The 7,281-nt window shown below is 42.8% G+C and overlaps 3 non-coding genes across 3 annotated transcripts; 2 read left to right on the forward strand and 1 right to left on the reverse strand.

The window, feature by feature from the left end:
* Positions 1-2,293: 2,293 nt before the first annotated feature.
* On the forward strand, positions 2,294-2,375 carry TRNAL-AAG (transfer RNA leucine (anticodon AAG)). Its single transcript has one exon. It is a non-coding gene; the product is annotated as a tRNA-Leu (tRNA).
* A 380-nt stretch (positions 2,376-2,755) lies between these two features.
* TRNAS-UGA (transfer RNA serine (anticodon UGA)) lies at positions 2,756-2,837 on the reverse strand. The gene has a single exon. It is a non-coding gene; the product is annotated as a tRNA-Ser (tRNA).
* A 3,660-nt stretch (positions 2,838-6,497) lies between these two features.
* Positions 6,498-6,579, forward strand: TRNAL-AAG (transfer RNA leucine (anticodon AAG)). Its single transcript has one exon. It is a non-coding gene; the product is annotated as a tRNA-Leu (tRNA).
* Positions 6,580-7,281: the final 702 nt, after the last annotated feature.

Genomic DNA, 7,281 nt, shown 5'->3' on the forward strand with positions numbered 1-7,281 from the left:
ATTTGGCGTGGATAGCTTATGTGGACAAAAATCTATGAGGGCCTAAGCGCGCCCTGCCCCAAATAGCCAAAAAAATGCCTGGCACCTGAGGGGGAAAAGGCTGGCAGCGAAGGGGTTAAAATGCACTATTTTATTCCAATTTCTTCACTTAGCTTCAGATGAACTATTTTTCCCTCCCACCAACTCCTTTCAAAGTGCACCAGCCACCACTGCCTTGGGTGGGACAGATTGTTTTCGATTGCAGTATGGCAGATTGTTTTGGATTGCAGTGTGGTAGTTTGTTTTTGATTGGAGTGCAGCAGATTGCAGTGGGGTAGATTGTTTTGAATTGGAGTAGGGGAGATTGTTTTGAAGTGGAGTCGGGCAGATTGGAGTGGGGCAGATTGTTTTGGATCGAAGTGGGACAGATTGTTTTGGAGTGGTGCAGATTGTTTTTTATTATAGTGGGGCACATTGGAGTGAGACAGATTTGCTTGGGGTGGGTGGAGAGGATTGGAGTAGGATGAGTTAGAGTGGATTGGATTCGGGTGAGTGATTTGGACTGGAGTGAGGTGGATTAGTGTGGGTGAAGTGGTCTGGATGGGGTGGATTGTAGTGGGGAAGATTGGAGTGGGGTGGATTGAAGTGTACCGCAGGATTATGTGTTAAAGATTAATTTCAGAATTTACACATAATAAAGAAACACTGTTGATTTGCAATATTTTAAACGAGCTAATCGTCATCTTTTGAGAAGAGTGCCCACGAACAAAAGCAAAAGAAAACATGCGTGGAACGTGGGAAAAGACGATTTGGCAAAATAAAAGAAAGTTCGATTTAAATTTAAAACTTAACAGTTTTGGTTGTCCTGCTGGGCATGTTTTTGCCAGTCACAAGCCTTCTGTTTGCAGGGCACTAGAAGGTAAAAGGAAAAAATAGTACCTTGATCAGGTGGGGAGCAGCGGTCAGGCACTGATTAAGCTGAATCAATCAACGCTTGGTCGCTGCTCTACAGAGAGGAACGGAAATGATGCAAGACATGCCTTGATGAATTAGGAAACTGTAAAGAAGAGTGCCACATAAATAAAAAAATGGTGAGAGACATGCGGGCTCCAAGCCCTTTACTGAATACTACAGAGTCTATCAAGCGAGACCCTAAAAAGGTCAGTTAGTTAAAATAAACAAACATTGTTACTTCTAAAAATCAATATTCCAAGGACGCCTAGATGGTCGTCAAGCAAAAAGTTCCTAGTGCATGGAGGGGCTTATGGTAGTTCTGAAGAGAGGCAAAGGACTTGGTCAGAGGGTGGCCTTGTTGGTGTGGTAGGGAAGCAATACCTCAAACATTATTACTGGGGTAGGGGAACTTGCAATTCGGAGTAATGAAAATTATCACAAAGCAATCAAGTAATTCCACATCAAAATAACAAGCGTGCGGGCTGACAACCATGCTCTCAGCATCAACGAGCGCAGAGTGAAGTGAATTTTACCATCCTCTGTGCATTTTTATTGCGAGGCTCATTTACATTTGACTTGGCGCGCAGAACGAGTGAGAACCAGGTCAATAGAAACAAAAATCATCTATTTAAAAAGTTTAGTTTCACGTGGGCCTGTTGTCCTTACTTCTTTCAGAATAGCTTTTGAACCTCTGTCCTGTGTGTGTCTGTGACTGTCACGTGAAAGGCAGTCAGGGCATCCAGGTGGACCCCATGTCACCTGGAGCACCGCCCACCAGTGCTGGAGTTTTAAACAGCACCCGGTTGCATTTTGGGACTTGTGCCTTTTCAATGTGAGCTCAAAGACGGGAGCCTGTGAAATTCTATTGGCTAAAAAATATTAACAGCGGAATGTGAATAGGCCACACAAGACATGACGTCACTGGAAAGCTAAACAGTATGTTGGGGAGACTGGGTGCGGCAATAGGGCTGATGTCATGAATACGTGCAACTCCTCAGTTATTTTTGAATGAACTGCTCATTCATTAGATCCCACCCAAAGAAATGAGCCCACCGGTATGAACACTTGTTTCATTAGAAAATGATGGAGTCACATTGCCTATGTAGAGCAGGTGCTTATACCTTGGTTGGAAGTCATTGCTCGGAGAGTGTTGTCTTTTAAGGTGATTGCACTAGGTCCGAGCAGGTGGGAGAAGACTTGTGCAGTGACTGAGTAAGAGAGATAACCTTCAATTACCACATCACCCTCCCGACATTGTAATCATGTCCATGAAATGGTTTATCAACTCGACTTTCCACACTAAGTGAGGAGACTCAGGGTTACGGTGCTCATGAAGTGCACAGACAGACTGAGAGCAACAGGTAGCGTGGCCGAGCGGTCTAAGGCCCTGGATTAAGGCTCCAGTCTCTTTGGAGGCGTGGGTTCAAATCCCACCGCTGCCAGAGATGGATTTTTACAGATCTTAATGACGCATCTCCCTTCTGACCCTTCAATTTGCATAAGCAGTGACTCTACCAATAGGTCCCTAATTGTAAAACTCTTTTACAGTCTCCTTCTAAGTAAACTCCTAAACCGTGGACTCCAAGAAATCGGCTGATTGGCGCTGCTGTTGTTTTGCTTCATTCTGCTTAGATCATCTTCAAATGGAAGGTTTAACAAATCATTTGTTCTCCCCACGCGGTCACCCGCTCTTCTCTCTGCAAAATAAAATCGAACCTCTGTTAAATAAAGATTTAAAGTAAATTATCTATCTTCCCAAATAAAGTTGGTAAATGTGTTCTTCACAGTTATTTTAAAAATCAGGTTTAAAATAAACAACAGAGGTAGTCAGCAGGATTCAAACCCGTGCAGGGAACCCCCAAAGGATTTCAAGTCCATCACCTTAACCACTCGGCCATAACTACCAGCTCTCATTGAGCTCTACCGAAACTTTATATCACAACAAAATTGTGCAAAATGGCCGTGCAGACCTATATATGACTCCATTTAGTAGGATCTCTAACTGTGTGCAAAGGGCACATTGCTATGTTTCTGTCTAAGCTTTGCTTTAGGTCTGAGGTCTTAAGAACCAAAGCAGGCTCCACGCACACTTGCCTGCACAAAAAAACAAGCATTTGCAATGCGAAAGGTCTCACATTTGTGAGAGTTAGAGCTATTGGCGTTGCAAATGACAATGTCTTTTACCTAGGTTTTGGTTTTCTTTGGGAAAATTTGATGTGTCCACGTTGTGTTTTGGGGCACTTCCTGTCGCGGGCGCTAGGCCTACCCACACAAGTGAGGTAAAAAATGTTATCGGGAGACTTGGGGAAACATAGAATAGCAAAACAAGAGTTACTGCCCCTTGTCTTTATCTACATTTTTTCCTTCCAAATATAAGACAGTGTGTAAAAAAGACGTCTATTTGAGAAATGCCCTTTAATTCGCATGCTAGTGTGGGCACCCCAGAATTCAGAGATGTGCAAATAACCACTGCTCCTTCACTCCTTATCTTGTGCCCATTTTGGAAATAGAAAGGTTTTCTTGATACCTTTTTTTCACTCTATATACTTCGGCAAATTAATTGCAGTATACCCGGTATAGAATGAAAACCCACTGCAAGGTGCAGCTCATTTATTTTCTCTGGATACCTAGGGTTCTTGATGAACCTACAAGCCCTATATATCCCCGCAACCAGAAGAGTCCAGCAGGCGTAATGGTATATTGCTTTCAAAAATCTGACATTGCAGAAAAAAGTTACAGAGTAAAACGTAGAGGAAAATGGCTGTTTTTTTCTTCTCAATTTCAATATTTTTTTTTTATTTCAGTTGTTATTTTCTGTAGGAAACACTTGTAAGATCTACACAAGTTACCCATTGCTGAATTCAGAATGTTGTCTTCTTTTCAAAAATGTTTAGGTTACTGGGACCCAGCATTGGTTTCACACCCATTTCTGTCACTGACTGGAAGGAGGCTAAAAGCACACAAAATCGTAAAAATGGGGTATGTCCCAGTAAAATGCCAAAATTGTGTTGAAAAATTGGGTTTTCTGATTCAAGTCTGCCTGTCCCTGAAAGCTGGGAAGCTGGTGATTTTAGCAGTGCAAACCCTTTGTTGATGCCAATTTCAGGGACAAAAACCACAAGCCTTCTTCTCCAGCCCTTTTTTCCATTTTTTTCTTTTTTAAAACAAAATGTTTACCGTATTTTGGCTAATTTCTTGGTCTCCTTCAGGGGAACCCACAAAGTCTGGGTACCTCTAGAATCCCTAGGATGTTGGAAAAAAAGGACGCAAATTTGGCGTGGATAGCTTATGTGGACAAAAATCTATGAGGGCCTAAGCGCGCCCTGCCCCAAATAGCCAAAAAAATGCCTGGCACCTGAGGGGGAAAAGGCTGGCAGCGAAGGGGTTAAAATGCACTATTTTATTCCAATTTCTTCACTTAGCTTCAGATGAACTATTTTTCCCTCCCACCAACTCCTTTCAAAGTGCACCAGCCACCACTGCCTTGGGTGGGACAGATTGTTTTCGATTGCAGAATGGCAGATTGTTTTGGATTGCAGTGTGGTAGTTTGTTTTTGATTGGAGTGCAGCAGATTGCAGTGGGGTAGATTGTTTTGAATTGGAGTAGGGGAGATTGTTTTGAAGTGGAGTCGGGCAGATTGGAGTGGGGCAGATTGTTTTGGATCGAAGTGGGACAGATTGTTTTGGAGTGGTGCAGATTGTTTTTTATTATAGTGGGGCACATTGGAGTGAGACAGATTTGCTTGGGGTGGGTGGAGAGGATTGGAGTAGGATGAGTTAGAGTGGATTGGATTCGGGTGAGTGATTTGGACTGGAGTGAGGTGGATTAGTGTGGGTGAAGTGGTCTGGATGGGGTGGATTGTAGTGGGGAAGATTGGAGTGGGGTGGATTGAAGTGTACCGCAGGATTATGTGTTAAAGATTAATTTCAGAATTTACACATAATAAAGAAACACTGTTGATTTGCAATATTTTAAACGAGCTAATCGTCATCTTTTGAGAAGAGTGCCCACGAACAAAAGCAAAAGAAAACATGCGTGGAACGTGGGAAAAGACGATTTGGCAAAATAAAAGAAAGTTCGATTTAAATTTAAAACTTAACAGTTTTGGTTGTCCTGCTGGGCATGTTTTTGCCAGTCACAAGCCTTCTGTTTGCAGGGCACTAGAAGGTAAAAGGAAAAAATAGTACCTTGATCAGGTGGGGAGCAGCGGTCAGGCACTGATTAAGCTGAATCAATCAACGCTTGGTCGCTGCTCTACAGAGAGGAACGGAAATGATGCAAGACATGCCTTGATGAATTAGGAAACTGTAAAGAAGAGTGCCACATAAATAAAAAAATGGTGAGAGACATGCGGGCTCCAAGCCCTTTACTGAATACTACAGAGTCTATCAAGCGAGACCCTAAAAAGGTCAGTTAGTTAAAATAAACAAACATTGTTACTTCTAAATATCAATATTCCAAGGACGCCTAGATGGTCGTCAAGCAAAAAGTTCCTAGTGCATGGAGGGGCTTATGGTAGTTCTGAAGAGAGGCAAAGGACTTGGTCAGAGGGTGGCCTTGTTGGTGTGGTAGGGAAGCAATACCTCAAACATTATTACTGGGGTAGGGGAGCTTGCAATTCGGAGTAATGAAAATTATCACAAAGCAATCAAGTAATTCCACATCAAAATAACAAGCGTGCGGGCTGACAACCATGCTCTCAGCATCAACGAGCGCAGAGTGAAGTGAATTTTACCATCCTCTGTGCATTTTTATTGCGGGGCTCATTTACATTTGACTTGGCGCGCAGAACGAGTGAGAACCAGGTCAATAGAAACAAAAATCATCTATTTAAAAAGTTTAGTTTCACGTGGGCCTGTTGTCCTTACTTCTTTCAGAATAGCTTTTGAACCTCTGTCCTGAGTGTGTCTGTGACTGTCACGTGAAAAGGCAGTCAGGGCATCCAGGTGGACCCCATGTCACCTGGGGCACCGCCCACCAGTGCTGGAGTTTTAAACAGCACCCGGTTGCATTTTGGGACTTGTGCCTTTTCAATGTGAGCTCAAAGACGGGAGCCTGTGAAATTCTATTGGCTAAAAAATATTAACAGCGGAATGTGAATAGGCCACACAAGACATGACGTCACTGGAAAGCTAAACAGTATGTTGGGGAGACTGGGTGCGGCAATAGGGCTGATGTCATGAATACGTGCAACTCCTCAGTTATTTTTGAATGAACTGCTCATTCATTAGATCCCACCCAAAGAAATGAGCCCACCAGTATGAACACTTGTTTCATTAGAAAATGATGGAGTCACATTGCCTATGTAGAGCAGGTGCTTATACCTTGGTTGGAAGTCATTGCTCGGAGAGTGTTGTCTTTTAAGGTGATTGCACTTGATCCGAGCAGCTGGGAGAAGACTTGTGCAGTGACTGAGTAAGAGAGATAACCTTCAATTACCACATCACCCTCCAGACATTGTAATCATAGTCATGAAACGGTTTATCGACTCGACTTTCCACACTCAGTGCGGAGACTCAGGGTTGCGGTGCTCATGAAGTGAACAGACACCCTGAGAGCAGCAGGTAGCGTGGCCGAGCGGTCTAAGGCGCTGGATTAAGGCTCCAGTCTCTTTGGAAGCGTGGGTTCAAATCCCACAGCTGCCAGAGATGGATTTTTACAGATCTTAATGACTTCTGACCATTCAATTTGCATAAACAGTGACTCTACCAATAGGTCCCTAATTTTAAAACTCTTTTACAGTTGATAGAGCGGAACGTGGTAACAATTTACCTGCGTTCGGACGCTCTTTAGGTCGATGAATCTTTTGACTAAGTGGGAACTCTCTGTACTCTTATATCGATCAGTCGCATCAAATCAATAATCAATAACGAACATAAGCAACACCTTGAACAACATAACACTTAACAATTAATCCAGAATACATTTCGGCGAACCCTGACCTTTCAGTCAGGAATAACCACACCAGTTTATTGCGAAGTTAGTGAATTTATTTCCCTATATTAACAAAGCTAGCACAATATAGATGTGTCTCAACACCAAATGATAGACATATATGAACATTAATAGCTGTCCATAACGTCGAAACAAGTGTAATCTATGAAGCATTTGAATCACAAGGCATTCGATAATGGCAATGCAAAGCACTAATACGATAATCTGTAATGAGCTAATTGCGTACATTTAGTCAGCATAACAAGATCTCAAATTGCATCGTGCGACATATGGAATCCTCGTCTAACCTCAAATTAGCATCAGCATGTGGGACTTCATGCAAAAACAATTTGGCAACATCAATTTGGAAAACTCCTAGCTAGGGTCCTTATCAAAATCAGCAGTTGGTTACC

The sequence above is a fragment of the Pleurodeles waltl genome, chromosome 12 (genome assembly GCF_031143425.1).
Source record: "Pleurodeles waltl isolate 20211129_DDA chromosome 12, aPleWal1.hap1.20221129, whole genome shotgun sequence".
NCBI classification, from domain to species: Eukaryota; Metazoa; Chordata; class Amphibia; order Caudata; family Salamandridae; genus Pleurodeles; species Pleurodeles waltl.